This window comes from Acipenser ruthenus, chromosome 8 (assembly GCF_902713425.1).
Source record: "Acipenser ruthenus chromosome 8, fAciRut3.2 maternal haplotype, whole genome shotgun sequence".
Lineage (NCBI taxonomy): Eukaryota > Metazoa > Chordata > Actinopteri > Acipenseriformes > Acipenseridae > Acipenser > Acipenser ruthenus.
Genome location: NC_081196.1, coordinates 18323008 through 18346994, shown reverse-complemented (window position 1 = coordinate 18346994; position 23987 = coordinate 18323008). Strand labels below are relative to the sequence as shown.

At 38.9% G+C, this 23987-nt stretch overlaps 1 protein-coding gene across 8 annotated transcripts in view; it reads right to left on the bottom strand.

Moving 5' to 3' along the window:
* LOC117972773 (roundabout homolog 2-like) overlaps positions 1 to 23987 on the bottom strand; it is a 722560-nt gene that overhangs the window by 491212 nt on the left and 207361 nt on the right. The gene's annotated exons all lie outside the window — the stretch shown is intronic.

The window sequence follows — 23987 nt, the reverse complement described above, 5'->3', positions numbered from 1 at the left end:
ACATAGCTGTGCATTGCAAGATCTTTATTATTTGCTGCCTGGTCATCAGACCCTTGGATTATAAAATAAAACAAACCATTTCACCCATACTTTGTTGTCTGTTTTCACTGGATTACTGCACCTGCATTTCACCTCCTCTACACTTCCTCAAACGACCCAGGTATGTGGCCATTATTATTATTATTATTACATTGTTGTTGTTAAGCATACATAATCACTATTATTATTATTATTATTATTATTATCCGTGTTATTATGCGCAAGTCACCACTTATGCATCAGATCATGGGTGAGTGTCTAAGCCGTCTCTAACTTCATTTACTTATGAATAATTATACACAGAACAAGGTCGTGTGCCATGGCAAGACGCAAGACTTTTATTTAGTTTTTCCTTTTAAAACAGTCCGGTGAACAGATATGGATCATAATCTTTAAAACTATGAGCTTGGTAATGTTGGGATGTGTCCCATAGAATATAAACATGTTGCTGGCTTTGTTTTACAACGTATTGAATAGTAGGACCTCGATAATATTTTTGCTTGTTTGGTGAATATCTTTATGCATATGTTCCCTTTATGCGTATGTAAAGACATTCTTCTTGTCACAGATTTGTGCCACAGAACAATTTAGTGAACAAAGCGTTATTTATTATAAAAGCAAACAAACAAATAAAAAAAGCCATAGCTTAAAATTAGGTCACATGTTCAAGTTGTGTGAATGCGGGACCTTTTTTGTGTCATTTTTAAAAGCCAGCAAAAGTGCACATTTTCATTTAAATGCTGGATATATAGACTGCATGTATGCTATTTTTGCTTATTAATAAACCTATTTTTATGCATCTTGCATAATCGGACCACCTGCAAGCCACGACTACTGGTACTACATAAAATGATTAACTTGTTTTCAGGCGTGACGTGTTTTGAGGCGTGTGTTTGACGTGTTTCAAGGGTGTTAACCTTGTTTCTGATTGGTCAGTTTCATTCGAGGCGTGCACGAAAAAAATTAGCTGTATGTAATGGAACATATGATGAATGTTTACAGTATATACACTGCGTGTACAAAACATTAGGAACACCTGCTCTTTCCATGAAATAGACTGACAAGGTGAATCCAGGTGAAAGCTATGATCCCTTATTGATGTAACCTGTTAAATCCACTTCAATCAGTGTAGATGAAGGGGAGACAGGTTAAAGAAAGTTTTTTAAGCCTTGACACAATTGAGACATGGATTGTGTATGTGTGCCATTCAGTGGGTAAATGGGCAAGACAAAAGATTTACAGTAAGTGCCTTTGAACGGGGTATGGTAGTAGGTGCCAGGCACGCCGGTTTGAGTGTGTCAAGAACTGCAACGCTGCTGGGTTTTTCACGCTCAACAGTTTCCCGTGTGTATTAAGGATGGTCCACCACCCAAAGGACATCCAGCCAACGGCAGGCCAGTGGTCAAAAACGGCTCATTGATGAAAGAGGCCAAAGGAGGCTGACACGAATTGTGCAGAGCAACAGGCGAGCTACAGTTAGTCAACTGACAGTCCAATACAACATTGGTGCCGAAAGACCCATAAAAGAATGCACAACTCGTCGTACCTTGACACGAATGGGGTATGGCAAAAACATTGCCTGGTCTGATGAATCCCGGTTCCTGCTGTTTCATGCTGATGGGAGGACTAGGGTATGGAGAAAACCACGAGTACATGCATCCATCATGCTGCGTGTCAACATTGCAGGCTGGTGGTGGTGGTGTGATGGTGTGGGGGGTGTTTTCATTGCACACATTGGGCCCCTTGATAAAAGTGAAGCAACGTTTGAATGCCACAGGATATCTGAACATCATTGCCAATCAGGTGCATCCCTTCATGGCAGCAGTGTATCCATCTGCTAATGGATTTTTTCAGCAGGATAATGCCCCATGCCACAAGGCTAGGACTGTCCAGGAATGGTTCCACGAACATGACAGTGAATTCAGCTTACTGCAGTGGCCTGCCCAGTCACCAGATCTCAATCCAATTGAGCATCTGTGGGATGAGATGGAACGAGCTATTCGGAGTAGAGATCCACTACCAGCCAACTTGACACAACTGTGGGAAGCTTGGAGTCAACATGGGCCAGCATCCCTGTGGAACGCTTTCGACACCTTGTAGAGTCCATGCCCTGACGAATTGAGGCTGTTCTGAGGGCAAAAGGGGGTGCAACTCAATATTAGGAAGGTGTTCCTAATGTTTTGTACACTCAGTGTATAAATCATTTGGAAATGTATAATTCAAATAGGTTTACTGTATTTAAACCAAGCTGAACCTATATATTTTCTTAACATGGAAAAAAAAACTAGAAGAGTGTTTACAGGGCAAATCCTGTCAGTGTGCACTTAGCTTGTCCCGGGCCGCTGCATTCAAGCATTAAATTGTAGCTGTTGACATAATGTAACTGTAATATACTGACATGACCAGACTAAGAATTCCCAAGCCCTATCATCTTGACCCTCAAAAGGACTACAGATATATTTCTATCCCATTTCCAAAATATAAGGCTTGCAATTGACAATGGAGGTAAACTGCTGCTACTAGTCAAATAAATGACATACTCTATGCTTTTTTAAGTACAGCACTTGTGATAGACCTTTACCCCCATTGCTCATAAACACATGGTAACAGAAGTTACCGGAAACTCAAACAAGTGCCTATTGAAAATAGTGCATTTAGAATTGGTTTCAATCTATTACAATCATTTGCACTGCAATTTTGCTATACATTGTATGCAATTGTAATACTTCTAACATCAAATGTTTTTTAGTCAGGCCAGTCGTTGTCATCCTGGATCCTTAATGTCTTTGACACAGTGCTCCCTAACTTCTTAGTTTGCAGTCTAGGATAGACACTCACAGTTGTCTGACACACTCATACATTTTTGCTTCTTCCGCTAACTGCTCTAGTTCTTGCACGATGTGTCTACTGTGTCTAACAGAGATTTAGTTTCCTTCATGTCCTCTTTCCTGATTGTTCTTTTGGCAAAACCAAATTGGCTGTTTTTAGTAATCACATGCTTGTATTTTAAAGATATTTTATTGCAAGATTTCTTAACAATTGAATGTGATACTTCCCACTGAATATATATATATATATATAATGCTATAGAATATTATAGTATGTACTGTAGTATCTTATATACTATAGTATATAGTACTTTCCTGACCCTATGAGCCTATGCCACCATTTTTATATGGCCAAGAGCCGCAATACACATACGTGAAATGTTTGTGAGCAAGACATTTTAAATACTAGCATTGTTTTACATTTTTTTATATTCTCTCCAGCATTAAAACAAGATCTTGCAGTAGTTATTTCTTGATGGCAGCAAAATACACATGAACTTTGCAGAGCTTTACACAGTTTCTGTGTACTTTTTATTTTACTGTAGATCTACAGTTCATTAAACCTTAAATGTAACACTGGTGTTTTTCCATTACAGTTGGCGCCCACCTTTCAGGATACTTATAATCAGGTTTTCTGCTTAAATGGGACATAACTCTGGGAGATGATTCTTCCTAATGCTAGTTATGTTGTTTAATTGGGATACAGCATTTTCAAATGATGAAAGGAGATCACTTTTCAGAGCAAGACAGGTTCGTGTAACACAGTGCAATGCGCACGTGATTATGCTGTGACTTACGTAAATTGCGTAAACCACGCTGAACTCTTGAAGGAGTTGGAGGGAGTCTACTGTGGTTTCTCAGGCTGCTGTGGCAAAGAAAGTCTCACCCTTTGATAAGATGTGATTTCCTCATTTAATTTAATTTAGAAATAAAAAACAGCAATTCATTTTGTGTAGGAATGTTTCTTTTCATTTTCAACTTCTCTCTTGCACATGATGTAAATTATTTAATTTAAGTGTGACTAAGGACTTCTCAAAAGCCTCTTGTTTAATTGAGACAGCCACTTATTCGGGAAATTTGTATCTCCTGAGTCGTCCCGATAGAGCGGCCCCAACTGTATTTCTGTTTGTAATGTATGTATTACGTACTTTAAATAAAATATATTCAGAGATTATAAAGCACAATACATCTGCCTTGATTTCACCAAAAACACCACATAAAAGACACATTTTTGTAAGGATTCTTTTTGATAAGCTCTTCCCTTGAAGATCTGAATGTTTGGTTTTCATGACTGCTCCCTGTTTATTAAATACTTTTCAGAGCTTTGTGGATGACCCATGCACTGTATTTTGAAAGGGATTACAGTACCTGCTCATGACGAGATGTAAAATACGTAAAAATAATATTAATTTTAGACCTGCAATACAACATTTAAACATGCATTATCTAGTCTAGCGCCCGCTTCTTTATTGAACCAAGAAAGGAGTATCTGCTGACTGCTGAGTCATGCTTTTAAAAAGGCTAGTTTGTTTCTCCTCAAGTCAGATCCAGGAAGATATTCAGATGAAAACTTGTGATTTGTTTCATAGACGTTTGAGGTTGCTCGTCTAGTGTGTAAGCGATATGTTGCAGTTCTTTCTCCCATTCTGGCTTAAAGCCTCACACATTACTTGTGAAGTGTTTACTCAATGCCACATGTCTGCACAAAATGAACGAGCACTTCATTTAAAATGATCAAACTGACTTTCAACCACACACCCGGCTTTCACTCGAGGTGATCGAAATACGTATCCGCAAGCGCGCAGTGTCAAAGGTCATCAAGTGACGAAATGTCCTTGCAGTGAACATGCAGGCTGAAATAAACAGAAGAGAAAAAAGGGGAGAGAAGAAAGAATAATAAATATGAATGAATAAGATGAACAAAAATAATAAACCCGTATTTATTTTAAGTTTTTCTCTTTTTTATTTTCACTTTTGTTTATTATTCTTTCTTCAGTTCATTTGAGCTGCAAAGTGTGCGTCACCCAGCATTTCACCGGGAGACGCACTTGAACTGCCTGTGGCTCGCTCTGCTATAGTATATATCATAGTTATTTTTTGTGGTGTGCACTACAGTATTTGTAGTGTACTGCAGTATGTACTAGAGTATTTATTGTAAATACTATAGTACCTTGTAGCATACTATAGTTGGAACTATTTGTACCATGTACTGAACAATATGCACTATTAATTTGTGTGTAACGTGCAAAATTGTGTACAAAGTGTGCTGGATATTTAGTAAACACGATTTTGTTATATTTCATGAATTATCTTCCAAGATATTCTCAGACTAGAACTGAAAAAAAATATCCAATATCCAACCACCTTCCAACAAATCAATTTCACTGCACTCCATATTATAAGACAGTGGGACATTGCTACTTTAATTCTGCTGTTTTAAATATGGGTAATTATTATTTAGTAGGCCTTTTTATGATCAATAAAGCAATGTTAAGGAAAGACATCTGCAGGGTTTGCATCTGTTATTATACATATTTTTTCAGACATCTGTACCATTGGCTGGTCCGTAGGTTTTGGTAAGAGCTGTGCTTTCGACTCTTTGAGGTGTAAAGCTGTATCATTTATGCTCAAGAGGGCACTTCATTCTAATTATCCAGTGCACTTAGGTGTTGCTGCTTTGCCCCCAATTCCATCTATCTGTTCCTGTCTTTAACTACCTCATAAAAACATCTTTGCACAGATGATGGATGACCACACATATAGCACACGAATATATTACTCTGAGGGTGTATGAGACTTCAGCCATTTCAAATCCTACTTCTGTGACAAAATCTGTAAACCATGCAAAAGTGGGTAAAGTGCTTTTTTTTTTCAAGCATCTCTTCCAGTTTAATAAGGAACTAATATATGTCCCCTCCAAGTATACGTGCTCGTGCAGTGTGCTTTCAAGGAGGATTTAGCTGGCAGATGCCAGGCCTGGTGTCTGCAGGCCTGCCCAATTATAAATTTGACATGGTGGATGCTGGTTGGAAATGTTAAGCTTCTGCATTTAATAGGGTCTGTGTATGGTTGACTAAAGGCTTGCAAGGCATTTCCGTTGGCATGCAGCATGTCTTTGTTGACTCCAGTGCCCCCTAATCTCTCTCAGACATTCCTTCAATTCTGCATGACACTGCTCAAACTGGTTGACACACTTTTGGTTTCTCAATATTGGGGGCTTATCTCGCTTAGCTTTTGCTGTATGGCACCCAGCTCATCCATAGGATGCTGGCAAGCTGTCATGAAATGCTTCAGCTTTGTGGGCCTCTGGTCAGTGAAGAAACATGAATCCAGTTGCCTAGAACTGCTATTGGACAAGCTTGAAATATGTTTTCAAACTCTTAACATTCAGCCTTGAGCTTCAACCTGATAAACTTGCATTGTATCCTTTGAGTTAGGCCATTTACCTGCTTAGTTGATCCTTCTTACTGGTAATTTAAATTGTTCTTCAGATGGTGAGCAACATCACAACAGGAGCCCATTTTTACCAATATTTATCAGCATTAGCCAAACAAGTTATAACAGGTCAGTAAAAGGGTACTTTTGGATCCACTTGTAGAATACAGACACAGGGGTTGCAGTTGAAACACTGATTAGGTGCTCAAGATTTATTTACAAATTCTTCAACTCCTTATTTGCAGTGACAGTGAGTTGTTGCTAGGGTACCAGGAATGGGAGCTCCTAGCACAATATACTTTCACACGGGTTAGAAAAAACACGAGTCAGACAAGCCATACAAGGGCAATGCTCTATCCTCCTACCAAGGAGTCCTGCAACTGGAACACTAATACTATAGCTGACTACATTTTAACCCTTTGTATAGTAAGATTACCTTCACTGACCCAAACCAGGCAAATGATTACGAGGGAAGTTTAAAGGCTGCTTGACTCCTACAAGCCTAGACAACCCACCACTGAATAACTGTCACTGGTTCCTATTTATATACAATCAATTATTCAATGTAATCTTCAATTATCTCTCTGCTGGCCTGTGTCAACAATCTATGCGAGACTCCAACAATCAAACTCTGCATTCCTGGCTTAGTTTGTCCACTATGGCCCCTACAGATAGCGCTCACAGCTGACTCCAAATTATCTGAGAGTCAATTTGGATTTTTCCCTTATCACACAATCACATTTTATCTTAGTAAACAAGATTACTAACAAGTTAACAATCATCAACAAAAAACATTAACTAAAACTTTTTTTTGTTAATGGTTTGTTGATATATAGAAACCTATTTATGAATAAGAAAAGACAGCTAAAACTGTTCAGCATACTGTACAGCTTATTCCTACTTCGGGATAGAAACCAGATGTTTAGCAAAGGCGATCAGTTTTTATTTTCTTACACCGTTCTATTTGTTAATATATATTAACACAAAATGAACAGATAGACATCACTTTTGAGAATTTGGGGGTCTACAGCCATAGCCAAAAGTTTTGCATTACCTAGAATTTTAGGATTGAGACATGATTAACAAAAAAAACTATATGAACATAATTTATATATTTAATTTAACATCATATAATCAAATAAACTACAAAATGATATCGCCAAAGTCTACCGGAAGCCATAATAATAGTAGAGTATTTCAAGTTTTGAAATGTCACATTTTTTAATTTTTGGAAGTAATTGTAAGTTGCCCTGGATAAAGGCGTCTGCTAAGAAATAAATAAATAAATAAATAAATAAATAAATAAATAATATGGAAAACTGCAAAACGTTATTAATTCAATATGTTAATGCAACATTATTCAGCAGGCTTCATTCGACTTTATGAAGCAAAATGAGTCAATTCTATAGGGTGATGTAAAACTTTTGGCCATAGATATATTTTAATGATCTAAACAGTGGCTCTTTATTATTATTATTATTATTATTATTATTATTATTATTATTATTATTATTACACCGTGTAACAATTTTTTTTTTTTTTTGGTTCCTGGGTAGTAAGTGTTATTTCCTAATTGCTTATGCCTCAAAAGTATAGAAAATGGCTATTATTCCCCACAAACTGCTTTTGTAACCAGGACAGTGACATTTTGAAATTTACCTATTTTCCAGAACATTCCAGATAGATTCAGTGCTAAGTAAACTTGGAGTAACTTCTAGAACTTTCTAGAACTTTCCAGTAATATAAATAGTAGTATAAATACAGGGGCCTTAAGCCCACCAGTTCAGTTTAGTTCCAGCTGCCTAAGTGGATACATATCTGCATTTTTCTGAGATGGCATCAAGGTCATAGGAGACTTAAAAATGGTGGCATTCCTGATGGGTCTCCAAGGCGGTTTTACCAAGTTTCCCTGCTATCTTTGCCTTTGGGACAGCAGGGACACCAAGGCGCACTACCACAGACGGGACTGGCCACAGCGGACCGAGTTCTCTGTGGGGAGGAACAACGTCAAGTGGGAGCCACTGGTGGACCCCCGGAAGGTGCTGATGCCACCACTGCACATCAAATTGGGCCTTATGAAACAATTTGTCAGAGCTCTAGATAAGGAGTCGGCAGCCTTCAAGTACCTTCAAGACTTCTTCGTCGGACCACAGATAAAAAAGATCCTGGAGTGCAATGAATTCCCCAAGAAGCTCACTAGTAAGGAGAAAGCGGCTTGGAACAGCTTTGTCGCAGTGGTTCGGGGCTTCCTGGGCAATCACAAGGCCGAAAACTATGTGGAGCTGGTTGAGACTCTGGTGAAGAACTACGGCACAATGGGCTGTAGGATGTCCCTCAAAGTCCATATCCTTGATGCTCATCTTGATAAATTCAAGGAGAACATGGGAGCGTACTCGGAGGAGCAAGGCGAGCGCTTCCACCAGGATATACTGGACTTTGAACGCCGCTACCAAGGACAGTATAACAAGAACATGATGGGAGACTACATTTGGGGGCTGACTCGTGAAAGTGATTTACAGTACAATCGTAAATCTCGAAAAACTACTCACTTCTAAATCTTTTGTAGTCATTTTTGTATTACTTTAGTATAAATACATGTTAATTTGGATTCATATGTTGTTTTTTTCTGACTTTATGTGAACAAAAAGACACAAATTCGCCCGTTTTCTCATTGGAAATAGGTAAATTTCAAAATATCACTGTCCTGGTCACAAAAGCAAAGTTTGTGGGGAATAATAGCCATTTTCTATACTTCTGAGGCATAAGCAATTAGGAAATAACACTTACTACCCAGGAACACAAATTGTGTTACATAGTGTTATTATTATTATTATTTATTTCTTAGCAGACGCCCTTATCCAGGGCGACTTACAATTGTTACAAGATATCACATTATTTTTACATACAATTACATTATTTTTTACACATTATTTTTACATACAATTACCCATTTATACAGTTGGGTTTTTACTGGAGCAAGTACCTTGCTCAAGGGTACAGCAGCAGTCTCCCCCACCTGGGATTGAACCTGGTCTTTAACGCTATATTAAACCAGCAGGGGTTTCCCCCCAGTAGTGATTCATAGACTCACTGATTAACATTACTAGAAAGAATAAAAATATAGTGAAACAAGGTTTGCGACCCATATATGTGTTTTGTACAGCCTTTTAACAGAGGCACCTGCCAACCGAACGCATTCTATAACACCTCAATTAAATTTGCTGTTTCCCCCATCATGATATGAACTGACTTGCAGTACAGAAGAGACAAAGATTGTATACATTACAGAATTGATGGCAGCAATGATATTTGCATAATAAATTAATCAGTCTTTTGAGGCAAAGCCCATAAACACATTGCAGAGGTTTCCAATTGTTTGTCTAATCAACGTTTAAAGAGTTGTTTCCATGAAAACTGAACAAATTCAAGGTACATTCTTAATGTAAACTTAATGAAAACTTTCCTTTTGATAACTTTCTTAGTGTAAGTTACCAAGCATCATCAGTTCTTAAGTATAATAAAAATGGATTGTCTGTTCTGAAATATTTATTATGCCTTATTTCTATTGTACGCATGGTCTATGAATAGATAAGTGCTTCATCAGTTTATGTAAGAGATCATTTCTGTTTCGTGTATTCAATATTTAGTAAAAAAAAAAAAAAAAAACCCTTGTAAATTACCACTTAGCCATTAGAGCAAAAAAAGGACAATTTATCAAACTGATAAACCAGAGGTTTATGGATCACCTCCTGTATTGCTGTTTTTATAAGAAAGTTTCCTACATTTTGCAATCTTAAATAATTAAAAATGTGAATTCCCAAACCATGAAAAATTCATCTTAGCGTTATGTATTATTAATCAATTTAATTTGAAGCATTCTGGAAGATTCATCTTTCAAAGATTTTGCTTGAAGATAATAAGACCAGACAGAGATGGTTAGTTTTGCAACTACCTAATCTGGGGCTCCATCTCTGATTAAAAAGTAAGCCCTACAGTGTAAATTATATACTATCAATATACTACAAATCCAGTTTATGTAAATTAACTGAGGAAGGTTGTATTGGAAAATGTTTAATACAGGAATTTAATACATAAGGAATTTAAGATGTTCATAAGACTAAAGTCCTATTTTCAATGATTTGATGCGTGTTCTGTAGTAATCAGAAAACCAGTGTTTAACTGGTACAATCCCCAGCATTCAGTCTTCATGTCTTGCAGTAACTATAGGAGGCTGTGTGGTCCAGTGGTTAAAGAAAAGGGCTTGTAACCAGGAGGTCCCTGGTTCAAATCCCACCTCAGCCACTGACTGTGTGACCCTGAGCAAGTCACTTAACCTCCTTGTGCTCCGTCTTTTGGGTGAGACGTAATTGTAAGTGAGACGTAATTTCCAATCTGTGATCCAAGCCTCCACTAACAACCCACATAAACTATTCTCTACCTTCTCCTCCCTCCTAAACCCTCCCTCCTCCCTCCTCTATCTCCTCTGATGACTTTGCCTCTCTTCTCTTCTAAAATCTCAGATATCCGCAAACTCTTTAACACCTCTCCCTCCCCTGCACCCCCTCCTGCTCCAACCCCTACACCCACTGCATCCCCTACTAACTCATCCTCCTTCTCCACCTTCTCTCCCCTCTCAGACTCTGACCTCTCCTCCCTGCTCCAGGGTCACAAACCCACCACGTGTGCCCTGGACCCCCTCCACACTCACCTCTTTCAAGCTGCTGCTCCTGCTCTACTTCCCTTCATCTCCTCCCTTCTCAACACCTCTCTCCTTTCTAGTCTCTTTCCCTCTGCCTTCAAACAAGCCTCTATCACTCCCCTCCTCAAAAAACCGACCCCATTCGACCCCACCTCCCTCCAGAGCTACCGTCCTGTCTCCCTCCTACCCTTCCTCTCCAAAACCCTCGAGCGGGCTGTACACCGCCAGCTCTCTGCTTTCCTGTCCAACCACTCTCTGCTCGACCCTCTCCAATCTTACTTCCACTCTGCTCACTCCACTGAAACCACCCTCCTGTCTGTCACCAACTCACTAAACTCTGCCCGAGCTGCCTCTCTCTCCTCTGTCCTAATTCTCCTCGACCTCTCTGCTGCCTTTGACACTGTTGATCACTCTATTCTACTATCCTCTCTCGCTGACCTGTTGAATCTCTGGCACTGCTCTGGCCTGGTTCTCCTCCTACCTCTCCAACCGCACTTACCAGGTAACCTGGTGTGGAGCAACCTCCACACCTCGCCCTCTTTCAACAGGAGTCCCCCAAGGGTCAGTCTTGGGTCCTCTCCTGTTCTCTCTCTACACCCACTCCCTGTGCCCCCTCATCGCATCCTATGGTTTCTCATACCATTTCTATGCTGATGATGCTCAGATTTTCCTCTCCTTCCCCACCTCTGACTCCACTATCCCCTCCCGTATCTCTAACTGTCTGTCTGCTATCTCCTCCTGGATGCACTCGCATCACCTCAAACTCAACCCCTCTAAATCTGACCTCCCTTTCTTTCCCTCCTCCCCCTCCTCTGATCTCTCTATCTCTGTTCCTCTGGAATCTACCACACTCTCTCCCTCCTCCTCAGCTAAGAACCTTGGAGTCACCCTGGACCCCTGCCTCTCTTATTCCCAGCACATCTCCACTCTGGCACGCACTTGCCGATTCTTCCTGAGCAACATCCAAAGAATCTGACCCTTCCTCGCCAACTATGCCACACAGCTCCTGGTCCAGGCCTTGATACTCTCCCGCCTAGACTACTGCAACTCCCTCCTGGCTGGCCTGCCTGCGTCCGCCACCCGTCTGCTCCAGCTCATCCAGAACTCCGCTGCTCGCTTTGTGTTCTCTCTGCCTCGCTTCTCCCACGCAACTCCACTGCTCCGCTCACTCCACCGGCTCCCGATCACCGCTCGCATCCAGTTCAAGACTCTTGTACTAGCCTACAGATGCCTTGACCAGACTGCACCCAGCTACCTCCAGACCCTCATCTCTCCCTACACCCCCACTCGACCTCGCCGATCCTCCTGCACTAGAAGACTGGCTCTACCTCCTTTGCGCTCCCCTGCCTCCACAGCCCGCTCCTTCTCCACCCTCACCCCGCAGTGGTGGAATGACCTTCCTACAGATGTCAGGACTGCCCAGTCCCTGACCCCCTTCCGGCACCTCCTCAAGACTCACCTCTTCAGACACCACCTGTAGAACTCCTCTGTTTTTCCCCCTGGACACTTATCACTCTTCCTTAAATGTGCATTACTTGATCTTATCTGCCCCATATTTTACTGCATTTAATCCTGTACTTTAGATTAATGTAATCTGTCAAGTGTTAATCTGTAGTATTTTGTATTTAATTATATCCTGATGCAACTATCACTGACACTGTTATCTACTCCATTATTGAATCGTATTTTGTCATACTTGTACTTGCTAGAACCAAAGTCATTGTATTTATCTTGCTTTTAATTGTATTATTACTTGTACTGTGATTCTTGAAATGTATTTTATGACTGTAAGTCGCCCTGGATAAGGGCGTCTGCTAAGAAATAAATAATAATAATAATAAGAAGTGTCTCTGCAGCTGAAGCATAGTTCACACACCCTAGTCAATGTAAGTCGCCTTGGATAAAGGCGTCTGCTAAATAAACAAATAATAATATTAATAATTCCAGAGAAGTGGTGTGTTTGGTTGACTGGTCAGTTTGTAAGTGTGGTGTTGGTAACTGAGATTCTTTTGTACAGTGAAATCCCTGATTTATGTGACATTTTCTGCAGAGGCAGATATATTTTTAGGGTAGGCCTGTGAGGTCCAGAGACCCAACAGTAAATTGCTGATACCCCACAAAAAAAAGAGCTTTGTATGCTCAATACAGTACAGCGGTTCTGAAAATTTGTATCAGTTGTCTGGTTAATTATGAGGTTTGTCATATGTTTTCTACACTTATAGTATATACATGGTCTAGTGCACTATATAAAAAGGCCCTTCAAAGGAAATTAAATTAAGAAAGGGGAACTAAGGAGCACAGTCCCACAAGATTTAAAATGCTAAGATGACTTGATTCACAGCTTTTAAGCTCCTGTAGGACCCAGAGGAAAATCATGTTGTGAAATATTATGCATAACTTTTTTTTCATATATCTATACAACACTGGACCTAAACTATATTGGTATGCACACCCTGGTAAATAAACTTGGAATAAAGCATGAAAAATAAAATACCAAGTTATTACAGAGAGACACATACCATGTTAAAGATATAAGCAGTTTTAATGTAAATTCTTGTTGACAACAAAAAAATGGTAAATTGATGTTGCTAAATATACCACACTATAAGTAAAAAATTACCTAAATAATTTATTGTGTATCTCTGGCCTAATAAATATTAATGGTATACTCCCATACTGTAGTATTTACTGTCCAGCAGTGTCAGTCTAAATATATCATGTCCATTATTATAAAAATGGAAATATTATATATATATATATATATATATATATATATGAAGAAGGCAGGGATTAATCACTTTTCACTATGGGGTTGCTTACACAGTATGCCAAAGAGGGTTGTGCTTGTTGGTGGAAATATTACAGTATGAAATACAAGTTTTATGATACAATTGGTTTAGAACTGTGTTGAGAATGATGATGTCTATTAATACTTTTTATATTTTTATATTTGTAGCCCCTCTGCCGTGGTCCAGCTCTCGGCTTGCATTCACAACATCGAGGCCTGGATGTCTGCCAGTTTTCTTCAGCTGAACATTAGCAAATCTGAACTCATAGTAGGATCTAAAACTCAACTAAAGAATCTAAATATAGCTGCCCTGAACCTTGTAAACTGTCTGCTGCTGCTTTCCCACACAGTGCGAAGCCTTGGTGTACTTCTTGACAGCAACCAACTCCTCTGTAGTCAAATCTTCCTTCTACCATCTTCGAAACATCTCCAAAGTCCGCCCCTACCTTTCCCTCCCAGATGCGTACTTTGTCATGCATTTGTCTCCTCTCGACTCTACTACTGCAACTCTATATGGTGATCTCCCGGCACGCACCATAAACCGACTGCAGCTGGTTCAGGAGGCCGCTACCAGGATCCTTACCAGATGTAAAAAACGTGATCAATCACCCCCCGTCTTGCCCAGCTGCACTGGCTACCTGTAAAGTTCAGAATTATTTTCAAAACTCTCCTTCTCACCTACAATGCCCTTCATCACATAGGTTCCAAGTACCTCCTCAACCTGCTGACCCGCTATGTCCCTGCCTGCAGGCTGAGGTCTTCCGACTGGACTGCTTGTTATTCCCAAGCATAAGTGCACCACACTTTGAGAACGCTCATTTAGCTCCATGGCTCCGACTCTTTTGAACTCTCTCCCAGCTTTGGTGCGTGATGCTCTCACAGTCGCTCGCTTAAAATCAACTATCAAGACCCACCTGTTCTCTCTTGCTTTCCATGCTCTTTAAGCCTAATATCTACAATTAGCTGCTGTGTTTCTTCTACAATTTCATGTATTTTGTTACTATCATGTATTATGCACTTTCCACTGTATTTAATGTACTATTTCATGTATTATGCTACATCATGTATTATGCCTTTTCCACTGTATTTAATGTATTATGCATTTTTCTTTGTTGGTGTTACTGCATCTTGTAAAGCGCTTTGTGATGGTGGTCCACTATACTATTGATTGATATAATTTACTAAATGTATGCTCTTTGCATTTCAGAGGAATTATCAGGTTAAATATCTGACTTGATTTGCATCACAGTTATGTAATCCAATTAAGTTAATCACAGTATTAGGGTGTCTTAACAATTGTAACCTACTTATACTGTTACAATTATTAGGGGAAACTGTATAAATACGAATAGTAAAAATGTTGTACTGATTTTGTCAAAATGTTTGGTTGTTAAAAACAAAACCTCAGCACGGATATGATAACAACCCCCAGCTCTCTGCATTATGGCTGCCATGAGGACAAACGCTACTTAAAGAGGAAGTAGCGGGGTTCCAGAAATATATAGTGTTATACGTCCCCATGTGTTGCTACAACTGTTTAAGTTGTCAGTCTTTTCATTGTTAACATCCTGACAACTTTTTACACTTATAACTTTAAAATCTGTTCAAAATGTCTGCTCTGGTGCACTAGGGTTTGAGATCTGTCCACTAACTCACTGCAGTAAGAGAGATAAAAAAAGAACATAAGAAAAAAGAACATAACAAGTGCTCTGGCTTTTCTGTTCTGTACCACATCATGGGTCGTTATTGCTGTGTTGCCTGTTTGACAATGTGGGCAATAATCCTTACACTATCAGTGTACTAGAGTGGACATTTTGAAAAGAGCTTTGAAACAGACTTTAAAGTTTTAAGTGTAAAAAGTTGTCAGGATTTTAACAATGAAATGAAAAAATACAGGCACGTTATTTAAACAATTGTAGCAACTAGGGTTGCCAGGTGTCCGGTTGTCGACTGGAAAGTCTGGTTGTAAGGGTGTCTGTACAGTCTCCGGTCAGAAGCATAGACCGGACATCAAAAGTGTCAAAAATGTGGGTCTCCTGAGTGGTGCATCCAGTAAAAGCACTCACTAGACTGCAGGATGCGCTCTATAGCCTGGACGTCGCCGGTTCGAGTCCAGGCTATTCCACAGCCGACCGTGGACGGGAGCTCCCAGGGGGCGGCGCTCAATTGGCCGAGCGTCGTCTGGGGGGAGGGAGGGTTAGGTCGGCCAGGGTGTCCTCGGCTCACCGCGCACCAGCGACCCCTGTAGTCTGGCCGGGCGCCTGCGGGCTTGCCTGTAAGCTGCCCAGAGCTGCGTTGTCCTCCGACACTGTCGTTCTGAGGCGGCTGCACGGTGAGTCTGCAGAGTGTAAAGAAGCGGGCGGCTGACAGCACACGCTTCGGAGGACAGCGTGTGTTCATCTTTGCCCCTCCCGAGTCAGCGCAGGGGTGGTAGCAGTGAGCTGAGCCTAAAAATAATTGGGCATTTCAAGTTGGGGAGAAAATAATAATAAAAAAAACTAATTGGCAACGACTAAATAAAAAAAAAAAAAAAAGTGTAAAAAAGGTTCGACCTTCTGTTTAGCGTCCTGTGAAAAATACAGCTTAAAAGTAGCAGTAATATAACTGTCAAAACAATATATTTGATTTATTTTTAATCTTTGAACAACTTTCTAGTGTGCAACCACAAGCAGTGGAGCAACTGGCTTTTAAAGAGTTAAGTGCCTAGCAAGCAGGTGCGTACAAACAACTTTCAGCGTTTAATGACATAGTTAGCGTGCTTTCTCTGGCTGCAATCTAGTGCAAGGTGAAATGGCGGAACCCCAAATGAAGAAGGCAAGTGGTTGCAACTCCCAGAATTGGCTTACAAAGGCAACTGAAGACTCAGCATATTGTTCAATTTGAATTACTTTTAACATATGGAGTTAAACACCACCACAGTTACCGTTCTCAAGATTGTGGAAATAAGCTGTACGGCTCCATTTTCACCGATTCCAAGATACAGGAACCTGCACGTCTATCATAGACTTTTTTGAGTATGCAGATTAAACATCAGTGGGAATCGCAAACAACTTAAGAAGTTGTCTTCAAAATGCCGATCTGATGTGTAATAAAATTGTGGCAAATGGAGCAGACAACGTGTCTGTCAATTTCGGAAAACAAGTCTGTTTTCGTGCACCTAAAACGAATGTTGGATTTGCCAAACCTTGTGCCAGGGCATTGCAGTGCTCACATAGTACACAATACAGCAAAACATGGCTTGAAAATGCTCTTGTGTGATGTAGAGAACTTGGTCATCAAGGTTTTCAGTGAATTCTCGTCCAGTGCAAAGAATATTATTGTATTTAAAGAGTTCTTTGACTTCATGGAGACAGAATATTCAGACATCTTACGCCATGTACCTACACGTTTTCTGACTCTTTTCATTGCCGTGGGCAGGCTACTGAAGAATTGGCCTGCACTCAAATCTTACTTTGTTAGCAAAGGAGAGGAAAATGTGAACTACGCAATATGGACCTTTATTTCTGAGCAAAAGGACGCAGTGTCCGACGATGACAATATTACGATTCCAGAGCTGTACATCTACATTTTGAGCCAATTTAACAATACCATAAAGGTTCTTGAAAGTGATTACATTCAGGTAACTGAACTGAATGCTACATTCAACAAGCTGAGAAGAGAGATTCAGAATTGACAAGAGAAAGGCTTCTATGGGTACAAGGTGACACAGTTCTTGAAAAACCTACCTATTAACGAGCAGAATACATTTGTTGGAGATGCCCAATGGGCTTACACACGCATCATACAGTATCTAGAAAAGTGGTTCGATTTCAGCGAAAACACTTTTTACAAGTTGTGTGCATTACTCAATCTGGACAGACCTCTTGAGCTGGACAAACTATGTACTTTGACTACCAACTTGGACATTCAAGAGGACGGAGATTAACTACTTACAAAAATGTGTACATTAAATGATGTGCAACTGGCCCTATTTTTTGCCTTATTATTATTATTATTATTATTATTATTATTATTATTATTATTATTATTAAGTCATTTAGCTGATGCCTTTATCCAGGGCAACTTACAGGATTATTCTATCATTAAAATACTATGTTACATGTATAACATTACACAATCTATATAACACATTTTAAATTAACAAAATACACAGTAATATACAACACAGAATAATATGCAACACCTAAAGTACAGAATAAATAAATATACATAGGCTAAACTACTTCTTGCTTCTATTGAAATCTTTACTTGGGTCCTTCTTAGACATAGAAAACATAAAGTACTGATTAGAGGAGAAACCTCAAAATGGAGCAAGGTAACCAGTGGTGTATCACAGGGATCAGTATTAGGTCCTCTGCTATTCCTAATCTACATTAATGATTTAGATTCTGGCATAGTAAGCAAACTTGTTAAAATTGCAGATGACACAAAAATAGGAGGAGTGGCAAACACTGTTGCAGCAGCAAGGGTCATTCAAAATGATTTAGGCAGCATTCAGAACTGGGTAGACACATGTCAAATGACATTTAATAGAGAAAAGTGTAAGGTACTGCACGCAGGCAATAAAAATGTGCATTATAAATATCATATGGGAGATACTGAAATTGAAGAAGGAATCTATGAAAAAGACCTAGGAATTTATGTTGACTCAGGAATGTCTTCATCTAGACAATGTGGGAAAGCTATAAAAAAGGCCAACAAGATGCTCGGATATATTGTGAGAAGTGTTGAATTTAAATCAAGGGAAGTGATGTTAAAACTTTACAATGCGTTAGTAAGACCTCATCTAGAATATTGTGTTCAGTTCTGGTCACCTCGTTACAAAAAGGATATTGCTGCTCTAGAAAGAGTGCAAAGAAGAGCGACCAGAATTATCCCGCGTTTAAAAGGCATGTCGTATGCAGACAGGCTAAAAGAATTGAATCTATTCAGTCTTGAACAAAGAAGACTACGCGGTGATCTGATTCAAGCATTCAAAATTCTAAAAGGTATTGACAATGTCGATCCAGGGGACTTTTTTTACCTGAAAAAAGAAACAAGGACCAGGGGTCACAAATGGAGATTAGATAAAGAGGCATTCAGAACAGAAAATAGGAGGAACTTTTTTACACAGAGAATTGTGAGGGTCTGGAACCAACTCCCCAGTAATGTTGTTGAAGCTGACACCCTGGGATCCGTCAAGAAGCTGCTTGATGAGATTCTGGGATCAATAAGCTACTAACAACCAAACGAGCAAGATGGGCTGAATGGCCTCCTCTCGTTTGTAAACTTTCTTATGTTCTTATGTTCTTATACAAAACCATTCAGACTTTGGTGCTGGGAATTTGCTCTGTAATTAATTTTTATATGCAATGTGTTCTGTGTACTGTAATCAAATGCACGCTTGTTGTAACCTTGAGTGAAACTGCGCGTCTGTGGAGTGTGTTACCATTGGCTGGTTTCCCGTGCTTTGTGATTGGAGCCCTGTGAGAGCTCATCTGCATGTGTCAGCGGCGCTGTATCTAAGGAAGCAGTTTTAACTCGCTACCTGCTGTCTCGTCTCTTCTTGTTCTCCCGCTGGGAACAGCGACTACACGCCGCTACTTTACAATGGCCTATATAGTCATCTTTTTTGTTCCGCAAATTCATTATTACCAACATAATACAATTCTATGGGTGATGTAAAAATATTGATGATAGCTGTAGTGTCTGTTTTTGAGAAACTGGAAAGTTGGCAACTCTACTAGCAACACATATTTTTTGAAACCCTGCTACTTACTCTAAGATTAATAACTTTTTTAATTACAGAGAATATTATTCAACCCCTCAACATCTATCAAAATCCCATTACTGCAAAGAAGATCACATCAAAACAGTTGAGATAGTAAGTAAAAATTGGACTGTTGGATTCAACAGATAATGTATTACTTTCTTTGAAGTGATGAATGGAGACCATTATCTCTGAATAATAGCAGTCAAGACAATGTATTGTAGTTTGCATAAAACAATATAACAAAATACAATTCTAAAATATAATCAATGTTTTAAAAGCACTAAGCAGACATGTATATATAATGAGATTTGCGCTACTGCTGTAGAATTAACATTTTGGATTAATTTTGTTCAGTTCTTATAGCTATTTTTCACTTGTAAATTGTTTTCCTGTCTCACATTTAAATGTTAGTCGCAATTGATTCCATCTGTTTCAACTTTATTTTGTTTTTTCTTGCAGTGATGACCAGAAATGTACAGCATTAACAAAGTACATAAGATAGATTTCTAATGTGTGTTTTAAACACCTTTTGTCAGTGGGTTTTTATACCCACAACATTTATTTCTAGGTTGCCCACTTTTATAACCTTTGTATTTAATAACATGTAACCAGACCTCTGTTTTGATGCACATGCGCCATGGCAAGTAATACATATTTATTTATTGATTGATTCATATTGTATCTGGTGGTCAACTCCGTCTTAAAGAACACTTTGGCTTAGAGAACCTGAGGGGTGTTCTCTTAGCTGGAGACGACTACAGAGGCAAGGAAGGCAGTGCCTCCTCAAAATTATATTTTAAAGTAAATATATTTTTATATTAAATATATTATATTATATATTTTATAACAATGTTGTCTATGAGCTTCTTAAACAGCATTTAAAAAAAAGAAATGTTGCCATTATGTTACAGATTAGTTTTTGCAAATGGCCTGCAAGTATACCAGATATTTGTATAGCCCACATTGGTTGGATCTAGTCTGGTTCATAGATAAAGATAGAAAGCTGGTGGATTCTTCTGACATTTCATGAATCATATTTTCATATTTAACAATCATCTTTTGATAGATTGTAAGTAAAACATTACCCTTTTAAATATATAATCATTTTATTGTTGTATTGTTATTTCATTATGGTCTACTTAGGTCTCTTGTTGTATGAGTGCTTGCGCTACTGAAATGTATCTGTGCTGGCCCTGCAGGCACAAAGTGAATGAAATACATGAAATTAAAATCTAAATAAGGGATATATAAATAATGGCAGATCTATACTGACATTGTTTGAATTATTTAAATAGGACTGGTGTTTTACAGATTTTTACAGACAGAAATACAGTAGAGACGTACATGAAACATTTACATGACAGTTGAGCTCTCTGCATTATCCTTATAAAAGTTTACCCCATTATTTTTGCAGTTTTACCATGGTTATACTATGAATTTACCATGTTTTCATCAGGACTGCCCAGTCCCTGACCACATTCCGGCGCCTCCTTAAGACTCACCTCTTCAAAGAGCACCTGTAGAACTCCTCTGTTTGTATCCTGGGACACTATCACCCTTCATGTAAATGTGCTTTATTTTGCTCTTATCAGCCCCTATTTTACTGCATTTAATCCTGTACTTCAGAATACTGTAATCTGCCAAGTTTTTAACCTGTAGTACTTTGTATTTAATCATATCCTGATGTAACTATCACTATTACCTGCTGTATTATTGAATTGTGGTTTGTCAAACTTGTACTTTACTTGAACAAAAGTTATTGTATTTCTTGCTCTTATTGTATTACTTGTGTTGTAACGCTTGAAATGTTTTTGCTTACGATTGTAAGTCGCCCTGGATAAGGGCGTCTGCTAAGAAATAAATAATAATAATAATAATAATGTTTTGTCATGTTTTTTAATATGCTTTACCATACCTTGCTGGTCTTTACAATGCTTAACCATGTTTTAACTGTGCTTTGCTTCAATTTATTATGCTTGTACTATGGTAAACTTTCATAAGGGTTACTGTCATCCAAATGGTAGAATGATACCACAGTGGTACAATTTGAATAGTATAGAATTACAGTAGTATACACGTGTAATCCATGGCAATAACATAGGCCCATATCAATTCTAATGTACAGTATCACAAAAATACCCCAAAATCCAATCTAAAAAAGAATGAAATTGACCAAAGGTTTGTTCATATTTGAAGAAATATCATATTTTCAAAACACTTTGATAATCTTCACATCTTTCTATGCTACAACAAATAGAAGCATTGCTTGAGCACTGGAGATGTCAGCATATGGAAGCCCTGCCTGTGTAATGTGTGGGGACTATTGGGTTGGCAGGGAGGGGGTTAAATTCCTCCCTGCCAGAACACACGTGGGGATGTGGCTGGGGCTGTAATTGAATAATTGATGATTAATTCAGTCACAGATGTATAAAAAGGGAAGAATCTGTTTGTTTCGGGTTGGTGTGTAGATGAGTGTAACCATTGGAGGTGTATACTGTGTTGGGAAGTTTGTAGTGAAGGCGAATGCCTAGCCTATAGTCATTTTGTGTTTCAACCTTTTATATTGGCTACTGCACCTGTCTGTTTGTTGCTGTGTTTTGTTTGTTGTTTTTGTTTAATTAAATGTGCCCAATAGCGCTTAAACTGCAGTTCTAGTGTCTTTCCCTGACAGAAACAAACCTTGCCAGTGACACTACCCTTTCACAGTGTTATAGAAGCAGAGGAAGTTTTGGATTGGCTGCTACAAGTAAACCCCCCTGAGTAGTTGACAATAATTAGTACCCAGAGGAGGAAGTCAGGCGACTGGGGAAGTCTCAGAGGAATGAAGTTCAGTAAAAGCTGTGAATCTTCTCTGAAAAAGTCTTGAGGACTAATATATTTCTTTGAAAAGATTTAAAGTTAAAAATAAAACCAAATATCTGTACCTACTGTGGTGGAGCAGAGGCTGTGCACGTGTGTGTGTGTGTGTGTGTGTGTTTTGTGGCTTGCAGCCATCTTGGTTCAGGTATAGAAGAACAGCCTGGGGACAAAAATGCCACCTTTGCACAGCGACAGTGTTAATAAGTTAATTGTGTAATTGAAAAGTGTGAAATGTCTTAATAGTTGAATTAGAAAAGTGTGGAATGTGGCCAATGGGTAATTGATTGATTGTCAATTAACCCCTGGCCACACCCTATAAAAGAAACCAAGGGATGTTTGTTTGGAGATGTGCAGTGTTCAGTGAAGGTGTTGACAAGTCTGAACAGAACAGTAAACACAGACAGACAGACAGAGCGCTGAGGCAGCTGTGCTTAGGTGCTGTGTTTATTTTAGATTGGTTGTTTGAAACTGTTGTTTGTTCCTGTGTTTTGTTTTGTAAATAATAAAACTGCAGTTTTTCCGTCTGGGTTTGCTGTTCTTGCTGCCAGCCACAGAAACACACACACACACACATGCAGAGCCACTGCTCTGCCACAATATAAATAAGCAGAATTTAAGCACAGCAGGTCGTCAGTTCTTTGGGTACTAAATGGTCCAGGAGCATAAACACTTCAATGGCGTCTGTCGTATAGAGAATATTACTTAACGTTTATAATCTGATTGTGTGTTTAAGGTTACTACATTGCTGACGCATGTTTTTTGTTCCTATACGATAACTAGCATGTGAAGACGGTGTAGTGTTTAATAAGTATCAGCACAGAACATGTGTCAATAGATTAGATCGATCTGCACATTTGGCGATTATGCTGGTACTAATTTGGCATGTACACTGTTTTAAGAAAGATTATACACTGCAACTGTGTTGTGTTGAGGGCTGTAGTAAAAAAAAAAAAAAAGACATTTGTTTGTTATGGTGTCAGTATGTGCAAGTCGGAAGGCCTGGTTTTGCTGACCAAAAAAACCCAACAGTTTTTTATAACATATGTTATAATTCTTGAAAAAATCCTTACGAATACATAATGCCCTGTCAAATACACGGGAGAATTAGAACGACATGACTAACCTGCATGTTTGTAGTTTGGATAAAGAAACCCTGCGGCTAGATTGTATTCTAGGGTTTGATGCTTACTGTACATCAGACATGGAGGGATATGAACCATATTCAAAAGAAAACGTTAGTGGAATTTTGGAGAAATGCAGAAGAAATATTTCCCAATTTAGCAAGAAAGGCTAAAATATGTTTGTCAGTTGTTACCAATTCTGTGGATGTTGAAAGAAGTGTTTCTTCATATGGACACAATTTTACAGAGCAAGGTCAATCCATGAAAGAAGACCGGGACAACCAACTGACAATGCTTAAGTTTAATAGCAAAATATAAGAATTGAGAATTGATTTTTTTTGTGTTTCAAGCAAACATATGTAACACTTATGGGCTCCTTATGAACAACCTTTTTTGCATTATATTCAAGAACAAAACAAAAACAAAGAAAAAAAATAAACACAGCTTACATGTTTTACATAATCTA